Source organism: Dendropsophus ebraccatus, chromosome 9 (assembly GCF_027789765.1).
Source record: "Dendropsophus ebraccatus isolate aDenEbr1 chromosome 9, aDenEbr1.pat, whole genome shotgun sequence".
In the NCBI taxonomy this organism is placed as follows: Eukaryota; Metazoa; Chordata; class Amphibia; order Anura; family Hylidae; genus Dendropsophus; species Dendropsophus ebraccatus.
This window is the reverse complement of record NC_091462.1, coordinates 32,567,532-32,577,528: the sequence shown is the minus strand read 5'-3', so window position 1 is coordinate 32,577,528 and position 9,997 is coordinate 32,567,532.

Genomic DNA, 9,997 nt, shown 5'->3' with positions numbered 1-9,997 from the left:
CAGCCTGTGCCATTCCATGCTGACCTGTGTCCACATGTACCTAATTTGAACACCGTGCTCCTCTGTGCCGCTCTGCTCCAGGTACCTGGAAAAGCTGGATCCAATCCTGGGAAACTGGGAGAAGTTTCCAAGGACTGGATTGAACTTTTCCAGGCACCTGGAGCAGAGTGTCAAAGAAGAGCACAGAGTTCAAAGGCAGCAGGATAGCTAGCCGACCGCCGAGACTAGCAAAGGGCTTCGCTATTACTATAAATTTGTTGATCCCTAATTCCAGCATCTCTTTTGTGCTGGTAAATCAAGTATTTGAGGGCGTAGATTGTCACAGGTAGGAATTATTGCTGTGGTGATTATAACATTTTGCCAAAGTGTGATCCAGGATGGAGCAGGATTTTCAAGTATAACTATACATAACCAGCAATCATATAATATAATACATCATAGCTTTAAAGTGATTGCTCAGGTTACAAGCAGGAGAAATCTGCAATGACCTTCTTAGCCTCCACTGTTCACCTTCAGAAAGCATGTGTAGTGTCCCAGTACAGATGTTCCACTAAGTTTTTTGACACCTGTCCAAAGGTAACTCTGTCAGGTGTTACACTCTGGGATGAAGGAAGCACATTCTACACTCATGCCACTAGGTGTCACCTATGTATTATGCGGTATTTACTTGTTTCTCTGCACAGCTGAAGTTATACCAGGGGTTAACTTTTATGTTCTTTACTGTTATATGGTGACAAATCACTAGCTTGGGTGCCTCACACACTCTCTGCCTATCACACACTGACATCTCACCCTTTCTAGTGTATGGCGAGGGAGAGACAGATAACAACTAGATCTCCTGCTGAAGCTTATACCCAGGCCTGGCCTAAGGCCAGGAATCTTGTACAGGACTCTATGCTAAGGATTATACCTCTTCTACAAGTATTATCTCCCTAGCCAGGCTGGGTTAGTGCCAAAGGTAGTGAGGCTACGGTCAAGGGGACAACAGGGCCACCCTGTCTAGGCAGGGGGACTACTTCTCTCCAGAAGTCTACAGGAGGTACTTTAACTGTAAGTCTATTACCATCCCCTCAGGGTGGCTAGAGCCTTAAAGTCTAGACAGGGCCCCACTACCCTGACACAGACGTAAGTTCACTATTGTCCTCAAGTTTAGCTCAAAACAAGCTTTTACCTATTCTACTCAACTCAGCTACACTTCCTTAGTCTACGTAACTATTTTTCTCAACCTACTGTATACACCTTAAGCACCTGCGGTGAAGGGCTGGGGGCGTTGGTTTTGGGGTAAACTCCTGCCGGGTCAGCTGTTACGTTGATGTGGTAGCTGAGTGGGCCTAGGGTCACTTGGGCACTTGTCACGGTAGCCTGGAGTGGTATAGGACCCACCTCAGACAGCTTGGCACCTCCCCAACACCAAAAGGAATTAACCCAAGTGTAGAGTTGTGTGTGCGGGTGTGGAAGACATAAGCCAGAGTCTAGTCCTTTAGCAGAGTAGAACAGTTTACTTGGGATAAATGTAGTACAATACAAAGAAGAATACGGGTGGAAACAATAAAGTCCACTGCAATACAATAGTTACAAATTTGTAATAACTCAGGTGCAAGTAGTTGAGGTAGAGACCAGGTGCTTGTAGTAAGAAGGTGCTTTGCAGTAGAGAGAGGAGAAGAGTTGCCAGAGGGACCATGCCCAAGGTAGAGGTGTACTCTGCCGGAACAGTAGAGGTGTGTATACCTAGAGTAGTATAGTATAGAGTAGTATACTTTTACTCATGGATGATTTCTAGTCTTGACCGCCTCGCCCTAGTTGCGAGCTACCCGTCCTAGGTGGGTAATACAAGCCCCAGGCCTTTGTTATCTGGGTTAAGCAGACTCCCAAGCCTTCCCATTTGTACATAGACGTTCCGTACCTTTGTTCCTCTGGGATCAGTTTCTCTGACTTCCAAGGTAACTGCCTTGCACTTTTTAGAGAGGTTCCTGGCATGGGCAAGGTGTTCCCTGTTTTGCTTCTCTCCACTTGTGAAAGGCTTAGCACCGCATAGCAGTTCTAGTGCTCATAAGAAGAACTGATTTGTCTAGTTGTGTCCCTGTTAGACTGACTTCAGACTACAATTGACTCCACCCATCAACTGAACTCCTTCCACCAGCAACTAAGTCCTAACTCCAGAGATTATCTAACCCTGTCTGTGATTGGTGAGGCTGTGTGTGTGGAGAGAGTGAAGGAGGCTAGAGAAAGGAGGGAAAGCACCTGCATCTGTGTTTCTGTGCAACTTACTCTATGCCCGGCTGAAGTCTTCCAGGGGTTAACTGTTCTGTGTCTCATGTTGCCTTTCTGACCAAAACACTTATACACCTAGTGGGAAAGACACTAGCTGCAGCGGACACCTCATCCCACTTGTGGGAGCCTGAAAGAGTTACCTTACTCAGGTGCAATAAGACTTAGGGGCCCGTAGCGGGTCACTACATACCCAAGCTAATTCATTCAGTGTTATCCACCAAGAGAAAGGACACTGTTACATTCCATTTTTTGAGTTTATATTCTGCACTTATCTCACCTGTCCTGTATTGCACTGAAGTTCTCAAGTAAAAGTCTTTCTTTGTTTAAATGCTTATTTTTTCTCTACTGTACCTGCACCCACAAAATTTGCAACCTATACAAAGCCCAGTGCCAGTCCGGGGGTGGGTAATGCCACTCCTGGCCACCATGACAAGCGCCCAAGTGACAACACCAGAGCCCACCTGCTGTTGCCATCATGTATTTTACATCATCCTTTGTTTCCTATGTGGCCGTGCTAGTCAGTGGTGTACATGCAATAGAGGGGTTCCCAATTCTTGAGGGATGGGGTCACTCCCCTCTCCTTGCTTACATACCAGCCAGCTTCTTTGCTGAGGCTTCCTGTCATCCATTAGCAAAAGGGAAGTAGTCAACCAAAAATCCCCATCTCTTATCTTGTAGTATAGGCTCTGCATAGTAGCTAAACCCTTGGCTAAATACGGCAAATATTTTCCAAGCAGCCCTGAGGGCTTTTTTCTCAAAAAATCTTGATTAAATTAAATGCTGCTTAAAATCTTTAATGTGATGGAAATTGGCGACTCCTTCTTAATAGAAATCAATAGGAAGTCCAGTGGGTGACACTAACTAGGCAAAACCTTCTTATGTATCAGAAACCAAGTTATGGTGAGTTCCCCTTTAAATGAAAGTGAAAGAAAACCAATCATTAGCCTTGCTGCCTTGCATTTTAGCTTCCTTGGGCTTGTGAGCCATCTGTATATTTACTTTGCCCTCCAATGGTCAGATGCATTACCTCCAGCGCTTTGGTTCTTGCTAAGAGTCCAGCAACATACTGGTAGGTTAATTGGATTTCCATGAAACTGAAGTGTCTGGCAAATTAGATTGTCAGCTCCACTGGGGATGGAACCAATGGGGATAATTACAGCATCTCTAGTATACAACAGGCAATATAAATCAGAGCAGTGCAGTCTGTTTTTTGGGTCCATCTCCTAGTTTTTCTGTATCCTCTTACTGATTCTGTTCTTCCATTAGCAGCTATAGAGGCAGAGCTATAGGGGGCGCTAAGGACACAATTATATTCATTCTTTAATGCTGAGGAGGCCCAAAGTTTCCTCTGCATAAGAAGACACAATTATTAATAGTACACAGTAGGTACACAGGATCCTTTATGATGGGATTTCCCCATGACACAGGCTCACCCCACTAAACACAGAATAGGGTGCTAGTGTCTGAATGGGGGATTGGAGGAGGTCCAACCATTGGGATCCCTAATGATCACAACAGTAGCAGTCCTGTGCACCCGTACCCAGGGTTACAGAGACCAGTGGAACCCAGTAAGCATTGGAATGGGAGTGACATGGAGTCTGTAAGGTTAAGTATGATTTATTTAATAATTTTACATCATTCTGAACAAGAAAGTGGTCAGATGACACCTTAAAGGGGGATCCGGAAGAGTGTTGTTAATAATACATATGGAGATTACATAAGTTTACATTATGGGAAAAGTGGGAAAAAAAGTCTTTCAAGTAAATTATTTTATTAATGATTTTAGCAATTTTACTTCTAGTCTGAGTCCATAGCCTGCGGCTGGACTTTAGAGACATACTGATGACTTCATTGGCCTCATGGAGGCATGGGCTCGACAAAGCCTCTGAGGTGTCCTGTGATGTCTGGTACCAGGATGTTAGCCCCCCCCACACTCACACAAAAAAAGAGATGTAATTACCAGTATATAGCTTAGGGTGCCCTAATTACACAATCTATTTGTATATTCTTCGGTGCCCTATGGGAGTCTATAGTTTGTCTGACAATTCAGTAAATAGTCTGATGGGCGTGAACTTAATCTTAGTATTGGGAATGAATATCAGGTGGTGGATTGGATGGGATTACAGCCAAGTGGTGTAACTATAATAAACATTGTATGTGTGCCTAATACACACTCCCTGACTGTATAATCACAACCATCATCACCTAATAGTCACTACAATTATTAAAATTAAGTTCACGCCCATCTGACTATTTACTGAATCAGTTTGTGCTACAGTAGCTCCTCTGTGGGACTGGACCACCACCTGGCAAGTCTTTGCTCTCCACCCTGTTGACCTTTTTTAGACCACTTCCCATAAGACACTGTGTGGCTGCGCTCAGGGAACTTCAAAACTAGGAGGCCAGCCCTGCTGGGCCTCCTGACGCTGTGGGCCCCGTAGCAGCTGCAATGGTTGATATAGTGGTATTACGCCCCTGCTATCCTAATGGAAGTATTCCTATCTCAACTAATATAGTTATACTTGTAGAACTTGTCAACTTAAATATTTTATCAAATACAATCATTAGGAAACCTTGAGCCTTCTCCTGATATGGCAACTCTTTCCCTCCCATTTTTGTCAGCTCATTGTCCAGCTTATTGACCACAGCTCTACTCTGAAAGCAGTGTTCTGGTGTATAAAGGTATAATATAGATGTATAGAGATACAATGTATATACACTGCAAAATATATATAAATATGTATACTTTATCTATATACACCAGCCTGACCACTGCTTTTAGAGCAGAGTGGTTGCTGGTTACCTAAACAAACAAGTATAACTATATTAATTGAGATGGGGATACCCTTTATACTGAATAACACTATGAAATACCAGGCCTATGTTAAGGATGGTGGAGTGTCGTGTCACTTAGGGCAGTATTGTTTGAGGTTTTGTATACTTATAGTGAACGGATTGCTCTCACAGTGTTATATTTTAGGAGTGATTCAGTACTCGCCGTTCTAAATCTATTATCCAAATCCTAAAAATCAAATCCCAGTTGGGTATTTTATTAGAGAAAGCCAGTGAGTAAAAAGCATTAGAATGATCCTCTGAGGCCTAATCTGGGATAATCCATATGGGGAGATCATTATAAAAGCGAATTTGAAATTCTGCCTGTGCCGTATCTCTTCTGTGTTTAGGGGATAGAGGATATGGTGTGAGTTTTCCCTAATTTATTAATCCACTTATGTATAAATTATATTTTTCTTCACGCTCCAGGAACAGCTATTACTTAGAGTAAATTGTTTCTGTCTTTACATGCTGATGAAAACCTGAATGTATTGATGGGAATATTAGGTTGGGTTCACACAGGGTGATAATATGGGGGTGCCACAAAATATTTATACTTTTCCTTGATTCATTTGTTTTCATTGTAGCTCCTCTATAATGTAGAAACATCTCAGTAAATACAGTCAATTACTATATTCAGAGCATTCAGAAATAAAAGATACATGATGGCAGCCGCACCGCTATAGTGGGATAAGCCGATGCACTATTCACACTTAGCCACATATAGTATGTATATCTAATGTACCAGCAACATATAGCTACAACACATGTCCCCCCCCAACACTTCATCCACAAATGTACAATATATAATAGTATATATAGTATAATAGTATAATATATTAGTAATATCCACTGCTCTGACAGCACCAGAGCAGCTTTGTGGCGACTTCCCCTCCCCATAGAGAATGTGCGGGTGCACAAGCGTGCCATGGCTAGGATAGAGATATTTGTAAGAAGATACTAATAGTCTCTCATATAGTCCGGCAAATGGGTCCTGGCCTCCAGGCCAGGCCCTGGAATAGGCTGCAGCAGGAGTTCTCTCTGTTGTCCTTTCTCTCATAATACTGTGACTAGAAAAAACAAGAACATGCCCCAACTAGCTCTAACCCCGCTGTATATATCTCTAGGGAAAACCTGATTGGGCAGGAAGAATAAGAATCTGTGCTGTGGTTGTAAAGACACGTGAGAGAACACTATGGCATACCAAGTTTAGGGATAAGTTCACAGTTAACAGTTCATACAGTGAGATTCACAGTAGAAAATTTATAAGGCTATACATATTCACAGTTAACCCCTCAGTTACTCCTCCTTCAGCTGTGCGCAGTGGTGTACCAGGAGACAGTGACACCAAGTGTTGGGAGTGCAAACTACACACTTCAGCCCAGAGCATAGAGTCACACCAGTACTGACCTACAGATGCTACACAAAGCAGGGGAGACTGCAAATGCAGGAGTGTTTGGCCATGTTGAATGTTCATTTGTAAGGAGAATACAGGAGAGAGTGTATTGAAGGTGTATGGGCTCCTTTAAATTGCTCAATCATGGCTAATATCGTGATTCCAGTTCCATCTGATACAGTCTTTAGAGTCTCCAAAATACATTTATATGTAGGGAGGTGGACACCAAAGAATGTCATGTGAAGCGACAAGCGAACTGTAATAAAGTTTTCCTTCTTTTTTCCGAATCTCATTTTAGAGATTTTATTTCAAACCAGACCTTATAATATAGAAATGTCAGCTTCATGCACTGGCACCTTCTGAAAAGTTCATTTCTCGCACATTTTGTATTGTTAATACATTTTATTTCTCTTACCGCCTTAATTTTTCCATTAGTTCAGGGACAACAGCAGGAATCCAATAAAATGTTTTATTCATCGACTTTACATAAAATTTACCTTGTGACCCTCGTGATATTTTGTTACAGAGTTGAAAGAAATGTTCCGCCTTTCGGTAAAAGCTTCTATTTGTATTAGCCAGAACCTGTATTTACTGTATCGGATATCTAGTGATAGAAGAAGTGGGAAAGGTAAGAGACAGACATGTAATTTACTGAATTAAAAATCTCCTTTTTTTTATATACAGTACAACCTCTCTAAAAGACCATCTGTGGTTTCCCACCATGGGTGTTGTGTATGTGCACCCTAGTAAGTCCTGCACTCAAGTAAAGTGGTGGAAGGAAGTGAGTCAGTCTTAGTCCAGTTTTCAGTGAGAGAGGACACAAAACAAGACAGTTCCTGCAGAAGTTAAGCCAGGGCCAGGCTTTTGCTAGGATCCCTGACAGGAACCAATTGCAGATGCAGCAAAAGACTTTGGCCTTATTCACACGTTCAGTAATATTTTCTAGTCCTTAAACAACCCGCTAAAAATTATGGATTGGACATCCGTAGTACATCCGTATTGCATCCGTATTTCCGTAAATCCGTTTTTACTACTGACTGCTTTATACAAGTTAATAAAGTTGAGTACGTTAAAAAAAAATAGCACCAGTTTGCCCAACCCCTAAAATAAGTCACATGATCGCTTGTCAGCCTGTGGTTGCTTAGAAACAGAACCTTGGGACCTATGAGTCATCCATATTTTTTTTACGGGAATACGGAAATACGAAGGCCAAACATGTTGCAATCCGTAAACAATCTGTAAACAATTGATTTCAATGAGAGGATCCGGAAAAAAAAACTGGGTGCACACTGGGTCCGCACTAGGACATTTCCTTTTCTTTTGGCATTGGTTTTCATCCTTTCATTTACTGATAGTGTAAATAGCCCAATAGACATCAATGTGCACTAACTCAGATACAGAAATACGGATCCGTAAATTACGGGACGTGTGAATAAGGCCTTTCTTCTAGACAAACAACTACTTTCACTATGCAGTGCTAAGTTAACAGAAGGGGAGTACCGTAGCCCACGTCAGGTACCCTTCTAAAAAGTGCAGGTCTATGTATACTACTGCACAGTGTAGGTCGACTGGGAAAACGCGGGCATCTAGCTACACTCAGATAACAGATGACTGAGACTTGTCTTACCATAGCAGGACGAGCAGCTCGCAACTGCAGGGCAGAAGGTAGTCAGACTTAGTCTAAATGTGAGTACGAGGATTACTTCACTACTTATTGATTCACACTACAGTTTCAGCAGAGTACAAGGTCTACATTGGGCAAGGGCTCCTCTGGCAAACTCCTTTCCTTTTCTCTCCATCTTTCCAAGCATTCTACTTCTACTCTTTCCAAGCATCTACTTCAAAACAGTACTCAAGTCTGTTATCAAGATTATTACTGTCTACAGAGCGTGTACTGTTATCTTGCCAAAGTTCTACAGTAAATTGTTATAATTTTATATCAAACGCACAGGACTCTGTCTGCCTCTGTTCGCACCTGCACCTTTACACACACACCACTGCACAGGTGTGTGTGTGTGTGAGGTTTTGCTAGGTTTATCTTGATTCTTGCCATCAAAAATACCTAAAGCCCTAATAAAAGGACAATCCCACAAATGTGCCCACTGTACAGCCATTTATATCACAATAGCTATAACCTTAGCAGTCAGTATTCTCGCTTCAGGAATATTTCAGTACACAGTACTGGACAAGACATACAACTACGTGAAAATTGTCAGCAGAATTTTTGCCAACCAGAAAAACAAAATCCTACCGTGCATAAAAAACATTGTTGCTAGCCGCTTTCTTCCCTGTCTGTTTGGCGGATAAAATAAAGGACCTTTACTAACGGGTAACTTACATTTGGAGAAGCAATCTCGCTTTTACTGTATAGCCCAAACCTCAGGCAAAAAGACAGCCAGCTGCTCTATAAAGCAAAACCAAAAATGAGATGATCCAGCACACATCCGGGGGCTACAGTGAATTATGAGCCTGTATTTATACCATAGCACATAAACAATGAGTAACGGTAGCAGCCAAGATAAGGCAGCCGCTTGATAAAGGGCTTTATCTTGGCCTTAAACAACGCTCATTGTCTGTGTTATGTAATAAATAAAACTACTTTCTACTTCATCGCTAGGGTCGAATCATCCGCCATTAATTTTACATTCAGTGTCAGATGTATTTTTTTTTTTTGTTCCGTTTTGTAACTTGTGACTTCTAATAGGTTTCTATTTCGAGCTCACGCACCTTTGTTTGACTTACAGGTTCCTTGTCACTTTGTTCGTGATCCCGAGCCTTTAAATAGTAACGCTGTCTTCTACCCAGGAGCGCTTTCCTCTGTCAACAAAGAGAGGCCCCAATGACAGACGGAGTTAATTCTTCAAGGGCCTGTGACAAGGACGGCGATAGCTGGGAGACACACCGTTTTTAGTGCACAAGGACTACGTCATCGGAGGACATTGTTTTGAAGCCCCTGGACACAACTAATCTCAGATCATTTGATGCGAGGATGGTGCGACCAGCTGAGCTCGGAGGCAAGTCATACAAGTTGACGTGGCTGCAATGTAAAATACATCATATCTTAAAATGTTATGGCCAAATTTGGTGTAGATCCAATGAATGGCTTGAAGGAATACACTGTCAAAGATGGGATTAAACTCTTTATGTAAAAGAAAATAATTAACAAAAAATGCTTTTTTTTTTTTTTTTTTTTAACCACAGGTTTATTATTAGAGATGAGTGAACCTTGAGCATGCTCGAGTCGATCCGAACCCGAACTTTCGGCATTTGATTAGCGGTGGCTGCTGAACTTGGATAAAGCCCTAAGGCTATGTGGAAATCATGGATATAGTCATTGGCTGTATCCATGTTCTCCAGACAACCTTAGAGCTTTATCCAAGTTCAGCAGCTAATCAAATACCGAGGTTCAGGTTTGGATTGACTAGAACCCAAACCCGGTTCACTCATCTCTATTTATTTTCCTTCTTCCTGACCAGACACATCAGGCTTTTTTTTTTT